This window comes from Xenopus tropicalis, chromosome 7, assembly GCF_000004195.4.
Source record: "Xenopus tropicalis strain Nigerian chromosome 7, UCB_Xtro_10.0, whole genome shotgun sequence".
Lineage (NCBI taxonomy): Eukaryota > Metazoa > Chordata > Amphibia > Anura > Pipidae > Xenopus > Xenopus tropicalis.
Window position 1 is genome coordinate 76,618,431 of NC_030683.2, and position 18,536 is coordinate 76,636,966.

General features: G+C 40.0%; 1 long non-coding RNA gene across 1 annotated transcript; it reads left to right on the forward strand.

The window, feature by feature from the left end:
* The first annotated feature begins 793 nt into the window (after window positions 1-793).
* LOC116412031 lies at window positions 794-18,088 on the forward strand. Its single transcript, XR_004223485.1, has 4 exons — window positions 794-803; window positions 5,610-5,612; window positions 16,038-16,043; window positions 17,987-18,088. It is a non-coding gene; the product is annotated as an uncharacterized LOC116412031 (long non-coding RNA).
* The last annotated feature ends 448 nt before the right edge of the window (window positions 18,089-18,536 follow it).

Below are 18,536 nucleotides of genomic sequence, written 5' to 3' on the forward strand. Positions count from 1 at the left end.
ATATGATCCCTTTATATATTTATACATAGTTATCATGTCACCTCTTAAGCGCCTCTTCTCCAGTGTAAACAGACCCAACTTGGCCAGTCTTTCTTCATAACTGAGACTTTCCATACCTTTTACCAGCTTAGTTGCCCTTCTCTGGACCCTCTCTAACTCAATAATGTCCCGTTTGAGCACTGGAGACCAGCACTGAACAGCATATTCTAGATGGGGCCTTACCAGCGCTCTGTAAAGGGGAAGAATAACCCCCTCCTCCCGTGAATCTATACCCCTTTTAATACAGCTCAAAACCTTGTTTGCCCTTGCAGCTGCTGCCTGGCATTGCTTGCTACAGCCAAGTTTATTATCTACAAGGACTCCAAGGTCCTTCTCCATTATGGATTTGCCTAGTGCAGTCCCATTAAGGGTATACAGGGCTTGCATATTTTTACATCCCAGGTGCATGACCTTACATTTATCCACATTAAATCTCATCTGCCACTTAGCTGCCCAGATTGCCAGTTGGTCAAGATCCTGCTGCAGGGATGTCACATCCTGGATAAAATTTACTGGTCTGCAGAATTTTGTGTCATCTGCAAACACTGATACATTACTCATAATACCCTCCCCTAAGTCATTTATGAACAAATTAAACAAAAGTGGACCCAGTACAGAACCCTGAGGGACCCCACTGAGGACCTTATTCCAAGTAGAGAATGTACCATTAACAACCACCCTCTGTACCCGATCCTGTAGCCAGTTTTCTATCCATGTGCAAACGACTTCACTAAGACCAATAGACCTTAGCTTAGAAAGCAGTCGTTTGTGGGGAATGGTATCAAATGCTTTGGCAAAATCCAAATAGATGATATCTACTGCATCCCCACTGTCCAGCTTCTTACTTACCTCATCATAAAAAGCAATTAAATTGGTCTGACATGACCTGTCCTTCATAAAGCCATGCTGATTACTGCTCATAATGGCATTCTCCACTACATAATTTTGAATGTGATCCCTTAACAAGCCTTCAAATAACTTGCCCACCACGGATGTCAAACTTACAGGCCTATAATTGCCAGGCTGAGATCTTACTCCCTTTTTAAATATGGGAATTACATTGGCCTTCTTCCAATCCCTAGGTACCATACCTGATGAAAGAGAGTCTGAGAATATCAGAAACAAGGGCCACTGCAATTCTGCCCCTAGCTCTCTCTCAGTACCCGAGGGTGTATTCCATCTGGCCCAGGTGCCTTGTTTACATTTATCGTGTGTAACCCTTTAAGCACCATATTCTGTGCCAACCACTGTGTAGTTGGAGCTGAGGCAACAGTGCAGCTATTGAGTGGGACTTGGCCCTCTGGCTCCTCTACTGTATACACAGAAGAAAAGAACTGGTTAAGCACATCTGCCTTTTCTGTATCCGCTGTAACCATATTGTTATTATAACTCAATGGGGCCACGCCCTCAACCTGCATCTTTTTACTATTAATATACTTAAAAAACTTTTTGGGGTTAGTCTTGGCCTCGGCCGCAATGCGCTCCTCATTTTCTATCTTTGCCTTCCGGATTGCTGTTTTACAACACTTGTTATAGTGTTTATAATCATTAAACGCATCTACTGTCCCCTCTGACTTATATTTCTTAAAAGCTTTCCTTTTTTTCCCTATTAACTTTTTTACCTCAGAGTTAAGCCACATAGGGTGATTCTTAACACTTCTACTTTTTCTTATTAATGGAATGAATTGAGAACAGTAATGATTTAATATCATTTTAAATGACAACCATTTCTGCTCTGTGTTTTTATCAGAAAACATAATGCCCCAATCTATGCCCTGAAGCGCTGCCCTTAAGGAGCTAAAATTTGCCTTCCTAAAATTCAGTGTCTTTGTTGCCCCCGTGTAAATTTGTTTCCTGCACCAAACATCAAATGAAATAACATTATGGTCACTATTACCCAGGGGTTCAACCACTTGCACATTTGCTATACATTCTGGGTCATTAGAGATCACTAGATCTAGTATAGCATGGTTCCTGCAAAATCACTCTTTGGTTTAATTTCCCCTTGAAAGGCGTGTAGCAGAAAATCACTCTTTGGTTCAACTTTCCCTTGAAAGGCGTGTATGATAGCAAAATCACTCATTGGTTTAACTTCCCTTTGAAAGGCATGTAGTAAAAAGACAGGCTCACAATGATAATTCACTTTTTTGGACTATTTTCCCATTTAACACATACATTTCGGGCTTATGCAGTCTTACATATGACTGAATGGCCCTCGACAGATCAAACCTGCTGAAATTAAAGTCCCGATAAAAGCTTAACCAAAGTGTTAATGAATTCCAAAATGTTCGTAGTTTTTATACTATTTTAGCAATATTATCGTGGTCAGTACAAAATGTTTGCAAAGTTAGAAAAAAATAACTTTGATAAATGTGACCCTTATTTGGATATCATCAGCATACAGATATTTAAAGCCAAATGAGTGGAGGAGATCTCCCAAAGACAGAGGAGTATAGAGGGGAGGCAACCAGCAAAGTTCAGAAGTGATTGCCTGAGGTTGAGTGCTTCTGTTGATGAGAGGCACAAAAGTGTTTATATATATATCAGTAAGGATTAACCCTTTCCCTGCCAAGCACGTAGCTTCTACATGCTGGCATAAAAAGTTGTTGTATGCCAAACACGTAGAAGCTATGTTTCCCATAAAGACAGCGCGTTCTCTGCACTCGCCGATCGATCCGAGTGCAGAGACGCACTGCCAGGCCAAAAACCCCCTAGGCAATAAGCTTACCTGGGCTGCTCCCTCCTGGGCCCCCTCCAATCGCCTCTGTGTGACCGCAAGTCGCAGCAACGTCATCAGGACGTGCCTGCTGCTTGGGGTATTTAATTCTGCCCCTGGTGCTGCCCCCTTCACTCTTGCAGCATCATGGAGCCTCTTGGAGCCTGCCTGCATCCCCCTGCGGTCTTCCAGCACCAGAGATCTGCCTGCCTGCCTTTGAGATCTGCCTTGCCTGCCCCAGGTACCAATTTTGCACCATTTACACATCACACTAATTGTAAGCTTTTTTTGCTGATTTTATTTTTTTTTGCAGTTTCCACTTTTTTTTAACTTTTTTTGCACAGGCATACACTTACACACACATATACACACACTCACACACATACACACACTCCTTTTGCAAGTGTACACACATACATATTTTTTACTTTGCCTTTATTTTCCATTTTTAGCCTTTACACACTAATCACTGTTTCATCAGTTTTATTTTATATTATTGATTTTATTAGTTTCATTGCTTTTTCAGTTCTGCATTGTGCTTTATTTCTGTTTTATTACTTGTTTTACTCTCTTGTTTTTACTCTTACAAGTTCTGTGTTATACTTTTATTTCTGTTATATTATATATATACTGTTATTACTGTTATCTTGATTTTGCAGTGTGACAAGTGATCAGGTAGCCTGAATGCAAGTCACACAGCATAATCACATTTTCTTGCGTTTTTCAGTGGTTTTGTGAGTTTTCAGTTTTGTGTTATACTTTGATTAGTTATATTGCTTGTGTTACCTTGATTTTGCAGTGTGACAAGTGATCAGGTAGCCTGAACGCAAGTCACACGGCATAATCACATTTTTCTTGTGTTTTTCAGTGGTTTTGTGAGTTTTCAGTTTTGTGTTATACTTTGATTAGTTATATTGCTTGTGTTACCTTGATTTTGCAGTGTGACAAGTGATCAGGTAGCCTGAACGCAAGTCACACAGCATAATCACATTTTTCTTGTGTTTTTCAGTGGTTTTGTGAGTTTTCAGTTTTGTGTTATACTTTGATTAGTTATATTGCTTGTGTTACCTTGATTTTGCAGTGTGACAAGTGATCAGGTAGCCTGAATGCAAGTCACACAGCATAATCACATTTTTCTTGCGTTTTTCAGTGGTTTTGTGAGTTTTCAGTTTTGTGTTATACTTTGATTAGTTATATTGCTTGTGTTACCTTGATTTTGCAGTGTGACAAGTGATCAGGTAGCCTGAATGCAAGTCACACGGCATAATCACATTTTTCTTGTGTTTTTCAGTGGTTTTGTGAGTTTTCAGTTTTGTGTTATACTTTGATTAGTTATATTGCTTGTGTTACCTTGATTTTGCAGTGTGACAAGTGATCAGGTAGCCTGAACGCAAGTCACACAGCATAATCACATTTTTCTTGCGTTTTTCAGTGGTTTTGTGAGTTTTCAGTTTTGTGTTATACTTTGATTAGTTATATTGCTTGTGTTACCTTGATTTTGCAGTGTGACAAGTGATCAGGTAGCCTGAACACAAGTCACACGGCATAATCACATTTTTCTTGCATAGTTCAGTGATTTTGTGAGTTTTCAGTTCTGCGTTGTACTTTGATTAGTTATATTGCTTCGGTTACCTTGATTTTGCATTTTTCAGTGGTTTCATTGCATTTTAGATTTGTGTTGCTGTTCATTTACTGTTCTTGCTTATTGATCTTGGTTGTATTTACAGAATTTTGCTTGTGTTTTATTTCAATAGTAATTAGGTCATAATCACTTTTTTGTATATTCAGTGATTTTATTGCATTTTTATTTGTGTGTTGCTTTTTTTATTTGTGTGTTGCATCTACTGGCTTTTGCTTTTTTTTGCTTGTTCTGGATTGTTCCTGATTGTTCTTGGTTGTATTTTTTTAGGGAGTTCAGGAGTTCAAGGGAGTTTAGAGGGGGGGGGGTTGAAACCAAAGCTGCTTTTTTTCTTAGCCAGATCTTACCTGTTTTTTTTTTTCTAGTGTCTGCCTTGCCTGTGTTGCAGTAGTTTATCTTTGCATAGCTGTTAGATTTTTCTGGCTTCTGATCATATTCTGATTTACTTGATTTTTTGTGATTTTGGACTAGGGTGTTATATTAGTTTGAAAATATTTTGTTGGCAACATGGCCAGAAAGTTGTACTCGGTTGAAGAGGCTGCTGCACTGTGCATGGCCTCTAGCTCGGAGGAGTTCAGTGACTCTGATTCCGAGTATGTGCCCCCTGGTTCAGAGAGTGAGTACTCTACTGAGGAGTCATGGTGTAGTAGTAGCACGGTTAGTGCTCTTGAGGAGCCCATGGAGGTAGAGGAGAGTGTGCAAAATGAGGAAGAGGGTGATAGGGCTGATGCTGCAGCTGGAGGAGAGCCTGCGTGGAGGCCTCCTTGTAATTTTCCCCCTGAGATCCCCCCTTTTACTTCAGTCGCTGGTGTTAAGGTGGACACTAGGAATTTTGAGCCTATTGATTTTTTCAATTGTATATCACTGAGGCCATCCTACAGGATATGGTCCTCTATACAAATTTATACGCCGAGCAATACCTTACCCATAATCCCCTACCTAGGTATGCTCGAGCGCAGGCATGGCATCCCACTGACATTGCCGAAATGAAAAAGTTCTTGGGACTTTAGCTATGGGTCTCATAAAAGCAAATTCTTTGGAGTCCTACTGGGATACCACTACTGTGTTGTCTATCCCTGTTTTTTCTGCCACCATGCCGAGAAACCGGTATCAGCTACTGCTCCGGTTTCTGCATTTCAATAACAATGCAACGGCTGTACCCCCTGATGTGCCCGGCCATGACAGGCTGCATAAATTGAGGCCCCTTATAAATAGCCTGTCTGAGCGGTGTGGTGGTCAAATTTTACAAACTGTGCGAAAGCATTTCGGGGTACACCAGTTATTTCATGATTTATGAAGGCAAGGACTCCCAATTAGACCCCCCTGGTTGTCCCGTTGATTTGACTGTCAGTGGCAAAATTGTATGGGAGCTCATCTCTCCACTTTTGGGCCAAGGTTACCACTTATATGGGGATAACTTTTACTCTAGTATCCCCTTGTTCACTGCCCTATATTGTTTAGACACCCCAGCCTGTGGCACTATAAATCGTACCCGAAAGGGATTGCCCAGGGATCTGATCAGCAAAAAACTTAATCGTGGAGAAGTTTATGCCCTAAGAAATGATGAGCTCCTTGCCATAAATTATTATGACACAAAAAATGTATTCATGCTGACGACTATCCACAATGAGTCAGTAACTGTGGTACAGAGAGTTGGTAGGCCCCCTAAAACAAAACCTCTCTGTTGCAGGGAATACAGCAGGTACATGGGTGGTGTTGACAGAACTGATCAACTCCAACATTACTACAACACCACTCAAAAAACTAAGGCCTGGTACAAATAAGTTGGTATATACTTGATTCAAATGGCCCTTCGAAATTCATACATTGTATATAAGGCAGCAGTACCAGGCCGCAAATTATCCTACTATAAATACCAGCTGCAGATAATCCCTGCCCTGTTGTTTAGTGGTGTAGAGGAGACTGTGCCTGAGATGCCCCCTAGTGACAATGTGGCCCGATTGATTGGGAAGCATTTTATTGATACGCTTCCACCCACACCTGGAAAAGTGTTTGCCCAGAAAGCTTGCAGAGTGTGCCGCAAAAGGGGTATAAGACGAGATACACGGTACTACTGCCCTAAGTGCCCTCGCAACCCCGGGTTATGTTTCAAACCATGTTTTGAAATATACCATACTCGGCTGCACTATTGAAAGGGTAATAAATTGTTGTGCACTGATGGAATTTATAATAATTATTGGCATCCCGCTTTGTGCAAAATTAATATAGTAACCTTATGGTTTATGTATTCAGGTCAGAATTTTATGTCGTGGTTAGTTTGGGTGTTTCCTTACCTAAAATGTTATGTTAGGTTATGTATAGCCAACTGAGGTGTTGCATGATGGACTGGGCCCCTAAAAATTTGTGGTGCATGATGATCATGATGTTTCATCTTGCCTGCGGATGATTTCATCTCACCTGCTGATGCCACAAGGGTTTTTTTTTACTGACACCATATAAGCTACCCTTTCAGGGCAGTTGCTACGGCTATATGTATTTCTGGGTGACATTTTAGGTTTTACTAGTGTACAGTATTAGGTCTCCATGGAATATTTTTTTTTTATTATTTTTGCACAGTTAGGGTCTTTGTTTGCAGTAGTGAAAAGAAAGTTATAGTTTGTTGGTAGATGGGAGTTTACATTTCAACACTTATGCTAATTGTAGTCTTTCTCCTTATTATGAGTAATAGTATTGTTCTGATGGCATAGCTCTTTTGGTTGGAGAGAAACTGGCAAATTCACAACTCATTAGCTCAGCTTTCAATGCAGATATTGAGGCCTTTATTTTGGGCAATATATATTTTGTTCTTGGTGCAGGCATTCAGCTTTTTTCAGAATTGTGGTGCTATGCAACTTATGCAATAATTCATTATTTCATGTCACCTCTTTATCCATACCCCCAACTGTCCCGCTTTTTATAGCGCATCCTGCTGTTCTGGATAGTTCAATGAATGTCCTGCATTTCCGTAATAGATTACGGCACTGTGTATGGAGGGGCACTGTGTATGGGGGCACTGTGTATGGGGGCAATTGGGGGCACTGTGTATGGGGGTATTGTCTATGGGGGCAATGTGTATGGGGGTACTGTCTTTGCGTGCACTTTCTATGGGTGTATTGTGTATGGGGGCAAAACTGGTACATAGTTATAACTCACTTATAACTGACTGCCTTCTCTCTATATTTTTATTAGATAGTACAGTATGAGGGTATAGCACATTTGCGTCTGATCCCGCCATTTCAACTATATATAAGGAGTATTTTTTTTTTTTTTTTAAAAATGGGGTGTGGTAATTGGGGCCACAAAAGTGGGCATGCACAAAAAATTGCCGCGCTGCGTGCACCAAATCTTTTTGTCCCTCTTTTCATTTTTCAAATGTTGAGAGGTATGCTTTAGCTAATGCCAGAGCCGGAACTAGGGGTAGGCAGAAGAGGCACCTGCCTAGGGTGCAACAATTGGGGGAGCCAGGCAGAAACCTCTCCTGCCTAACCCTAGCCCGTGCTCCCTTCTCTTGCCCCCGCCGGTTGTCATTACTCGGTGGGGGCAATGACTCCCTTTCACCACCTCCCCGCATCACCCAAAGATTCGCAGGAATACAGATGAAGCTATACAGTCAAAAGATGTTCAACTAAACAGATAAAGGTAAATAGAATATATTTTGGGGCTAAATTGGGCAGGTTTTTTTAGTTGTTATTGCAATTTCAGGGAGAAATCTAACTTTGGATCTTTTTTTTCTTTATTTCAGGCTAAACCGCAAACTTCTATGGAGAACTGCGTCCACAATTCTGCATGCAGGAAATCAAGAATGGTGCTGCTGAATAGCTATAGATGTGCACTTTCAGAAAACATATAGTTTGTGGGGGTATTTCACAAGTAAGGGGGTGTTTAGACTGAAAAACTGCATGGTGTGCACTTAGAGCGCAGCTCCAAACTTTCCAGCTGAAATTGCCCTTATGCATTGCCCCTGTTTTGGGCTGTTTGGAGGCCATGTCTTTAGGTGCACCCATGCATGTGGCATATCGTTTTACTCGGGATAACTTGTTCTTTCATAACCTGCCTTCATTTGAAAATTTTCATTGGTGTTTAATTCTCAAATTTACTTTGGACTTTGTGACTGTGATAGTGTTTCAGAAAAAAAATTAAAAAATTAAAATATGGTATATGTTTTTACGCTATCTGTATGACAGGAGCTACATTTAGAGCAAAAACTACACCACAACTAAAAATATAGAGGTGTGCAGTTTCTAAAAATGTGTGACTTATGGGGATATTCCACTTCTGTCATAAGATATGCCATGTTAAAATAGAGATGGCCTTTTCACTTTTTTTCGATGTAAAATTGCACAAAACGCTGTTTTATTATTGGGGTGTCTTCTGGACAAGAAAAGTCGGTTATCAATACATATTTGGTATTGTTGGATTCAGCAGAATCGGGGCTTTTACAAACAGTAAAATTTTTGTAAGTTAATGTAATCGTTCTTGGAAAAAAAACACAAAATAAAAATACTTTTTTCTTTATTTCAATTTTTTTAACATATTTCACTCAAAAAATGTGTTAAATCTCCAGAAAAAGTACAACATTTTATTATAATGTTCAAGCCCAATTCGTTCCATAAAAAACGATATATAACATGCTTTATTTCATGTAGGTTTTCTTGTCAAGAAACCGAAGCAAAAAATGTAATGAGTGCAAAATGTCTAAAAACAGCTTGGCAGTAGATGTTCACTTTTGGAACAAATCGGCTGGCAGTGAAAGGGTTAATGTATGTTTTGAAATACATCATGATGACATTACAAACTATGGGGCAGAATCGTCCCTGCATTCACAGGGGGGCCCAGGCTGCGGGGCCTACTGTACCTTAGTCCCCCCCTTCTCAACCCCTCTCCTAGCTTAAATATAGCAGCATGGTTGGGGATGGTAGGTATGGTCAGGGCCGGGGGGGTTGAATGGTGGAGAAGGGGCTGGTAATGTTGGGCCCTCTTAAAAGACCTTTTTGCAGGGAGGCCCGATGCAACCAAGTTTTGCTGCTGGGATTAAAGGAGAAGGAAAGGCAAGTAAAGAGTTAATCTCAAGCTGCAGGCATACCTTCAGTTGTCTCAATAGTGCCCCTCAAGTCTCCCCATATTTCACTTGTTCAGAAGATCTGAAGCCAAACAGGAAGAAAAAACACTGCGCTGAAAGTTCCCATAATGCCTCACTTCTGCACAGACATGCAGACCAAGTGAACATGCTCAGTTAGTAAGACTATGAGTCAGATTCCTGCTGATTGGCTCAGATCCACATTCCTAAGGGGGGGTGAGTTCTTAGCATTCTTGAGGGAGGTGGGAGCAGGAAAGAGCACAAAACAGAAAGCTGCGTGTCTCTGGCACAGGAATTACAGACACAACTAATCTTTTTTGAGAGAAGTCAGTGCAGCATTTCTGTGAGTGCTTATGGCCATATTTACATAGACCTTTCTGATAAAGCTTACTTAGTTTTTACCTTTCTTTCTCCTTTAAGGTTAATATAAAGATCAAAGCAAAGATGATGTTTTGCACTTTGACTCATTACAAAGTATAAAGAAAAGTCACATAGAAGTCACTAAAGGTCGTTAACTCTTAACGCATAGTTTTATACGTTAAAAAGTGTTCGATAATTAAGTACCGATTCATCAAAGTAATTTCGCATGCGTTACTACTTAAATTGCATTCGCAAAAATCCTGATGATCGCAAAGCATTATTTCCATCGCATTGAGGTAATTATCGAATAGAAATAATACTTACGCATAATTCACAAACATATTTGAAGTGTTAAAAGCATAAAATGTGGCGATAATTGCTGTGAAACTTTTGTGAAAAGTTTTCAGGGCAATGGTAATTTTCAGAAAGTAATGGTTACATGCATAAAAGCATGTGCTAATATTGCGTGCTACGAAATAACGCCTAAATATATTGCATGCTTTAAAATATCGCTTAAAAATCTGTCATTGCTTCAATAAGATCGCTTCTTAATTCAGACAAGTGTCCTTTTAGTGAATCGATCGTTAATTCTCAAAATATAAGAAGTGATAATATTTTTAATGCATGCTATAAATATCACTCATTTTTTTGTCCTTTAGTGAATCGAAAGCGTCCGAATGCGTTTTTTTCGTAATGATTGGTATTTTTGCGACTTTTTAGTCGCAATTTTTTCGTATTTTGCGCGATTTTTTCGTCGCCACCGCAAAAAATTTGGATTGTTTTTTCCGCCGTTTACAATTGCTCAATATGAAAAAAATCGCGACGAGGGACAGATGGATTAAAAAGGGTGGAGGGGGTTGTCTTTATGTAAAGTCATATTTAAAGCCATGTGCTAAAGAAATTACCAGGACATTTCAACAGGACTAAAGGATACAAAAAAAGATATCATTGGTGTATGCTATAAACCACCTCGCATAAGTGAGGAGGATAAGGCCCAGCTACTATTGCAAATAGAGGAGGCTTCACAACTAGGTTAAGTTGTTATTAATATTAATTATCCATACATTAACATTAGGGTGGCTAAGTTGGAAAAAGCTAGTAGTTTTGTAAATATGCGAAATGACAACTTTTTATTTCGGGCAGTTCAAGAAAAGTTTTCACTGTTTCGCAATTTTTCTGTTGTTTTGCAGAATGATATCAACATTGAGGTTGCACTCTCTTTCTCTCACACCCCCCGGACCTCAGTGTTGATTTCTTTAAAAACAAAGTAGAGTCTATCCACAATCAGATTCCCACCACTATTAACACTAACCAGCCCCCTTTCTGCATGCCTTAATTTTTTCCATCCTGTAACAGCCACTGAAGTCTCCCAGCTTTTCTTGTCATCTCTGTTCACAGCTTGCTCTTTTGACCCTATGCCTTCTTCACTGCTTAAGCACTGTGCTGCTGAACTTACTTCAGCTCTTACTCGCATCTTCAATTCTCCTCTAACTTCTGGAACTTTCCCCTCTCTGTTTAAACAGGCCTGTGTCAAGCTTATTCTTAAAAAGATGATGTTAGCTAAGAGGTGCCTGAAAAACTGTTGAAAAACACTAGCTAAGAAGTGCGCAATGCATACCTGCCATTTTAGTCTGTTAACCTCAATAGAGTCGTTTTGGGCTGTCAGACTTTTTCAGTTAAAAAAATGGATGCAGGAGTAGTCTAAGACTAAAAAGAAGCTTGAAAAAAATACTTGTGTTCTATCTGTCTAAAGCTTCAATAGTAGCTGAAAAACCAGCACCTAGGATAGCAGATGGTTCAGCTATCACCACCCACAATTCCCTAAACATGGCAACTAAGCACCAGAGAGTAAGTCAGATGCCATGTTCACCATCTGTCCTGAGCAGTGTCAGGCTGAGATGACAAGGGCCCACCAGAAAATCCCTCCTCTCCTCCCTCAAACTCTTTATTATCATAGTCTCTTTTCTTTACATACTATACTCTGTTCTTCCATTATCAAGCTTCCTTGTTCCCATACAAAAATAGGGAATGACCATGAAATAGGCTAAATAGTTAGAAGCAAGAGGGCTCACCAGGAGTTTTCCTTGTATCCTGGAGGGTCAGTCTGACACTGGTCCTGAGGACTATACCAAAGGATAAATACAAACAGCAGCTCACTGTAAGTGACTATAATATAATGAGACTGACAGCATTTTACACTTCACCATTGAAAGTAAATGGCTATTGGTGGCTCTGCAAACTTTTTTCTTTGAATGGCCATACCCAGTGACTATCTTTGGAAGTGTAACAACCCTGAAATTAATACTTAATTCTTAAACTAATACTTAGTTTAAATATAAACCAATGAAATTTAATGGGTGAAAATGAATTGGCTGTTAGTTGCTCCACCCACTTGTTCTAACCCCACATACATAGTCAGCCAGTGACTTACTGTGTAAAGTTTGGGAACCCTGACATAAATAGTGTGAGAAAGACAGCATTTTAAATAAAAAAAAATAAATAGCTGAATTCTGATTGGCTGTTGGCAGCTCCACCCACTTTTTCAAACCTAAAAATGCAGTCCCCTAGTGACCCTGGTGTTAATACTGTGAGAATGGCAGCAGGTTGAATTTTCCCATTGAAAATCAATATTTAAAATCTGATTGGCTGTTGGTGGCTCCACCCACTTTTTCTGACTCTGAACTGCAGTTACCTGGTGACTAGCTCTGCAAATTTTGGGGACCATAGGTAATTAATATTTAAAGCGTGGAATCAGTTTAAATTTAAACATATGAAGTCTATAGGTGAAATCTGATTGGAACATACTTGGAACAAACTTGGAACATAGTCACCCAGTGACAAACTGTGCAAATTTTGGGGACCCTGACATTAAACATGTGAGAATGGCATCAGTTAAAATTTCCCCACTGAAAACAATAAAAAATGTGATTGGCTTTTGGCAGCCCCACCCACTTTTTCTAACTTTGAGTACATAGTCACCCAGTGTTTGGGAACCCTGGCATCAAACCAACAAAATTCAATAGGTGAAATCTGATTGGCTGTTGGCAGCTCTGCCCACTTTTTCAAGATTAAATCTGCCCTAGTGACCAACTGTGAAAAGTTTGGGGACCCTGGGGTTAATACTGTGAGAATGGCAGCAGGTTGAATTTCCCCACTGAAAGTCAATAGCTAAACTCTGATTGGCTGGTGACTCCGACACATTTCTTAACCTTGAACCACAGTTACCTGGTGCCTAACCCTACAAAGTTTGGGGACCCTGGTGTTATTACTGTGAGAATGGCAGCAGGTTTAATTTCCACCAAGTCAATAGGTAAAATCTATTTGGTCTTTTGGACATCCAACAATCATCATATTTTCATTCAGGCTGACCCCATGACTATGTGATTCAAGTTTGGCGAGTGTAGCCTCAAAGCTGTAAAATTGGCAGCAGTTTCAATTTCTCTAGGGGGGAGGGGAATTTGATTGGCTGTTGTTGGATGACCCCATCCAACAAATGTTGCTATTTCACTTGGGGTGACCCCATGATTATGTTATTCAAGTTTGGGGAGTATAGCTTCAAAGCTGTAAGTGTGGCCACAGTTTGAAAATCTTCCCTGTCAAAGTCAATGGAAAAAATGGGGTGTTTGGAGCAGCACCACAAAAAGATGGGGGGCAGGATCGCTTAGAAAAGCACAAGCAACCTGCTCCGCTATAGGGCGAAGAAGTGTGGAGAGTTTGGGTGTTGTATCCCTAAAACTGTAGGAGGAGTAACGTTTAGAATATGGGGGGGCGCTAAGAAGAAGAAGAAGCAGAAGAATAAGCTGAAGTCGAAGAACCGTATGTTGGGTTTTTCAACCCAACATAATAAGTGTGTAAGTGTGAGTACATGATCAATAATTATATGTCAGCATTGTGGCATGGAATATTTTGCCCACAGCCAGTGTTTAGGTATTGGTTGCTCCCAGTAGCTAGGGCAGCCATAAAAGCTTTCTTATGGTTATTCATACACTTTCTATATGTAAAGAGCATAGTGGTTTATGCCCACTTATGGATTTGCAATGTTTATTTGCTAATGTAGATGCTAAGTATGAACTTCATATGTTTCATTGTATTGCAAGCTAAAGTGCTTTTGTGATTTTGATGCTTGAATTGGACTGCTTTAGATTTACTCTGCATTGTACTGTACTTTGCTTTCGACTTTTTGCCTTCCCAGTGATAATTTGGCAATGCTCTAAAATCTTAGTTTAGTGTACCAGTGATGTGGGTACCTAACCATCTGATTTGCCTTCATAATATGCTCCCATATTTATTTATTTACTTAATTACATTGTCACACGAAAAGATATAGTTATTGATTCGGATTGTATCATAAATCATCTTTGAACTACCTTGGGTGCCCAGTGGTTTGTTAAAAAAAATTATTGTATAGATCAGTGCTCTCCAACTGGCGGCCAGCGGGCCAATGCTGCCTGTGGGAGGTGAACCTGGCAGGAGTTTGTTCTGGAAATTTGTTAGCATTTGGAAATAGTCATGATATAGTCCCTAAGATGTGTAATTACATGCTGGGGGTCGTTGTGCTATCCACAGGGGAGAAGGAGGCATATGGATTTAAGTGTGTGTTTTATTATGACATTATATAATTCTTTCACATATGAATGAAGGGTGATATTCCTGCAGTGAGCATCAAACATTTGGGTTTTTGCTGCACTACAACCATTAATGTGGGTATAGTTTTAAAAGTTCTTGTGATAACATGGATGTGGTTTGAAGTTGGTGTGGTTTAAAAGGGGGAGTGGTCAAAACTGGCCTCTATTATTGACCCTCCACAAGGTAGGCAGAAGTACCACAGAAGTTGGACAGCACTGGTATACATGTTTTAGAATGGTGGGTGCTGTCTTTGATGTACAATATCAAATAGGCAAATACCTTAAGCACTTTCTCACATCAGTTAGTAATTACACAAAAACCAGTGTAGCGTTCACATATCTATCTATCTATCTATCTATCTATCATCTATCTATCTATCTATCTATCCCTGAGCCTATCTGCTGTATCTGACACCGCAGGGTACTAACCCCTGCTAGCCTCCTATTACAATTTTTTCCTGCCACTTACTTTACCTACTGGAACCTATCTCTGTTTTAAGCCCTTTAGCACACACACACCATCCCCTTCAGCAGGTGAGGAAATTATAAGTGGCTGAGCATATGTGGGCTTCTCTTATATAACCTAGAGTAATCCTCACACCCCAAATATTGAACTGCCGAGGGATAAACTGTACTTCTGCTCCCATCTGTAATGTAGGCCCAATTCAGGCTGGCCAAATATCCTCTTGAGGAAACTAAAGGGATTAAAGGTTGGAAAAACCATACCTCCCAACATTTGAAAATGATAATAAGGGACAAAAAGATTGACTGTGTATAGCATGGCCATGTCCACTTTGTGGCCACACTCCCAAAAGCTATTCTCAAGTGGAATTCTAGTGTATAAGAGGTTGCCAACTATATAAATACCCTGTTAGAATAGACCCAGCCATCCACTGCCGTGCTTCACGTCCAGGTACATGATGTCACTTCAGCATATATGTCACCCTTAAGAAACACAGAAGATCTGGCTAGTTTAACCAAGCTGTATCACAGCAACAGTTCTAATGCAGACACACTACTACAGATGATCCTCAATGTTTAGCTATAGCACAACAGTCAAAGTAGTTCAGTTAAACAGAATAATATATATAAACAATGTTAACAAAGAATAAATTTTAAATGCTACATATTGGTTGTTATTGTATACAGGTAATATTAACAATAATTCTCTAATTTTTGCCTTTTAAAGAGCAACACTTTTTCTAAATAGAAAAATCTATAAAAGGGACATCTTCTTGCAAAACACAGTGCATCTCTTTGTTTAAAGTGACAGTACATCTTGCTTTGCTTAATATGACAGTGCATCATGTACAATCTATATCGAAACCATTCAGTGCATCTTGCTTTGCTTCTTAAAGTGACAGTACTTCTTGCTTTGCTTCTTAAAGTGACAGTGCATATTGCTAGGTATATTAAAGTGACAGTGCCACACCTCAAAGAAATAACAGTTCAAATCCATCATATCTGTCCAGCAGTATCACAATCAAATATATTCCCCAACTAAGATCAATCTACAACCAAGCATCTGGGAAATCTGTGAAGATAAATAATAAAAAAAAAAAATCCCATTTCTCATACAAGGTTGAGGTCATTAAAAAACAATGATTGTACCCTAGCCTCATTCAAACCTTTGGGAGAGAAGGTATTTAATTTTTAAATCCACTTCAGCTCACATTCTTTCAAAATTAATTCCCTGACAATAAACACAATTGTCTCACTTGATATTTTTGTTGTATAAAGTGTCTTGCTATTGGAGATGTACTTTTTCCCAAACTTACATCACTTCTATGCTCTCCAATCCCAGATGTCAAAGCTCTGGCTGTCTCTCCTACACAATGGTTCATAGGCACTATACATCAAAATGTATAGTGTACATCCCTGTGGCACCACTCAGCCATATACCTTGGGGGGTTTACTCAGTGCATGGACCAATTCGTCCCTTAAGCTGGTGGCCCACTTATAAGCCTTCATTGGTGAATCTGTCACCCAAGGTTGCAATTTCTGATTCATCTGTAATGGATGCCAGGGTCTATATATTACTTTATATCTTTCCAGAATGGAAGAGCTGGTTTCTTAGAGAGTAAGTCAATTCTTTGAGTACCCCTAGCTTTAATTACACCTGAAAATGCTATTGGTAAGAAACATCACAGATCATACAAAATTTAGGGTGTCCATTTATATTTATTATATTAAGCAAAAATTGAAATGGACATTCCTCTGTGCATACTCCATTTTTGGTAGCTCAACATCAGTAATTTTCTAATGATCATAAAATGTTGCAATTTATCGGACTGGTCTATGCTCAATGGAGTTATCATATATGATCATACTTAAGGTCCAGCAATCACCTAGTACAGCACATTGAACTTTATTATTTTATTGAATACACTGCATAAGGTACATACGATTGCATTAGATACGTATATAATATTGGCTGAGGGGGTGAACTATATAATCTATAAAGTGTTATACATGTGTAAGGGCTCTTCCCATTCTATAGAGTACTGCAATATTTTTATGGGATGGATATTTTTTATTTATTTGTGGAAGTGGTAGACAATAGTTACATAGTTACATAGGCTTGAAAAAAGACCATCCATCGAATTCAACCCATCCAAGTAATCCCAGCACACACAACCCACACCTACCAATTTATACACTCACATACATAAACTATATATACAACCACTAATACTAACTGTAGATATTAGTATCACAATAGCCTTGGATATACTGATTGTTCAAGAACTCATCCAGGCTTAAAGGCATTAATAGAATCTGCCATTACCACATCTCTAGGAAGGGCATTCCACAACCTCACTGCCCTCACCGTGAAAACCCACCTACGCTGCTTCAAATGGAAGCTCCATTCCTCTAATCTAAAGGGGTGACCTCTGGTGCGTTGATTGTTTTTATGGGAAAAAAGAACACCCCCTATCTGCCTATAACCCCCTCTAATGTACTTGTACAGAGTAATCATGTCCCGTTGCAAGCGCCTCTTTTTCAGAGAAATCAACCCCAACCTCGACAGTCTAACCTCATCGTTTAAATCTTCCATCCCCTTAACCAGTTTAGTTGCATGTCTCTGCGCTCTCTCCAGCTCATTAATATCCTTCTTAAGGACTGGAGCCCAGTAGTAAAGAGTAACAATAATAAATAACAATTAAGAGAGCTTTTGCATTTTTAATGCTTTTCCTGTCAAGTACGTTTCTGATATGTGCTTGCAGAAAAAGCTCTAACTGGCAAGCACATATCACATACATTCTTCATAGTTCAGGGTCCTCTCTCTGCATTGGTGACTCTGGATTCACGCCGGGCCCTTACCATGGATTGCCCCAGATGTGGTGCACTCCTCTTCCCCACGCCATCCCCTCCAGGCCCCCCCTTCACCTCGTTCCTGGGGGGTCGTAGCAGCGGGTACAGGGCTCGGTGGGGTGGCTGATGAACGAGATTCCCACTGTCCCTATCTACTATCTAGCAAAACCACAGCCAAGGGTATGGGCTCTCATGCTGCTAGACATCTCTCCAAGCTTGACTCTAGTCTGCAACTGTGAAGAGACATGAGAGGTGTAGGATAAGTGGGAGGCCCCCGTGCTCGCCACAAAAGGGCGCCGCCGGTGAAATACCACTACTCTTATCATTTTTTTAATAAGGAAGCCAGATGCCCAGGTGACACTGCCAGGTAAAAATGCATGGAGGGGCAAATGGGGGGCAAATAACCAACAAAAAAAATAGATGCATTAATTAAAATTTAGATATAATTCTCATTCTCTGAACTGATGGGAGCTGTGGGGGCACGGATAGCCTCCCCTACCTCAAAACAGGATGCCCAGGAGACGCTGCTGGGAAACAAGGCATGGGGGGCAAATGGGGGGCAAATAACCTACAAAATAAATAGATAAATAAATGAAAATCTTGATATATTTCTCATTCTTTCTACCGGGGGTGCTGCGGGGGGCATAGTTAGCCTCCCCTTCTTCAAAGCCAGATGCCCAGTAGATGCTGCCAGATAAAAATGCATGGAGGGGCAAATGGGGGGCAAATAACCAACAAAATAAATAGATAAATAAATGAAAATTT